The sequence below is a fragment of the Haliaeetus leucocephalus genome, unplaced genomic scaffold, assembly GCF_000737465.1.
Source record: "Haliaeetus leucocephalus isolate CR32 unplaced genomic scaffold, Haliaeetus_leucocephalus-4.0 Scaffold175, whole genome shotgun sequence".
In the NCBI taxonomy this organism is placed as follows: domain Eukaryota; kingdom Metazoa; phylum Chordata; class Aves; order Accipitriformes; family Accipitridae; genus Haliaeetus; species Haliaeetus leucocephalus.
Window position 1 is genome coordinate 985,160 of NW_010972611.1, and position 622 is coordinate 985,781.

General features: G+C 71.4%; 1 protein-coding gene across 1 annotated transcript in view; it reads left to right on the forward strand.

The window, feature by feature from the left end:
* The first annotated feature begins 476 nt into the window (after positions 1 to 476).
* The window catches only part of LOC104829681 (dnaJ homolog subfamily A member 1-like), a 4,288-nt gene continuing 4,142 nt past the window's right edge, over positions 477 to 622 (forward strand). Inside the window, exon 1 of the mRNA XM_010564112.1 lies at positions 477 to 573. The gene's annotated coding sequence lies outside the window, so the exon portion shown is untranslated. The remainder of the gene's footprint in view (positions 574 to 622) is intronic.

Below are 622 nucleotides of genomic sequence, written 5' to 3' on the forward strand. Positions count from 1 at the left end.
CAACACCTCCCCAGAAAGGCTCCAGGCTGGGGGCACTGCCACGCAGGCCCAGCACAACCCCCAAAAGCCTCTCCCCGTTGGGGGGCAGCAGGCACGAGAGGGCAGACACCCCACCCCCCCAGTCTACACCCCCCCCGGACTCCCCGCCCCGCTGGATCGGGCCCCCGCGGGGGCGGGATCGGGCCCGCCGCGCACCACGCCGCCCCCTGCAGGACAGCCGCGGCGTTCGGAATTCCCACTCTTTCCCCCGATTGGCCACCCGGTTCGAGCCAATGAAAGGGTAGGTGTCGGCATGGGAGGCGGACCCGGCAGATATCGCAACCAATCGAAAGCCGACAAAGCGCTCCACCTCCCGAGCCGGCCCGGAAACGCCAACAACCAATGAGAGTCGGTGCCGGGGGAAGGGGGCGAGGTGGTGGGCGGGGGGCTCATAGAGTTGCGGCCAATGAACGCGGCGCGAGGGGTGGAGAGGGCGGTCCCCGCGGAGGCGTTCCCAGCCAATGGGGAGCACGGGGGGCGTGTCTCCGGCTTCCAGAGAGTTCGGAGACGGGTAGCGGAGCGGCGGCGGTGGCGGTGAGTGGGGGGCGGCCCCGGCTTCCCCCCCCCGGGACCCCCCTGGTTT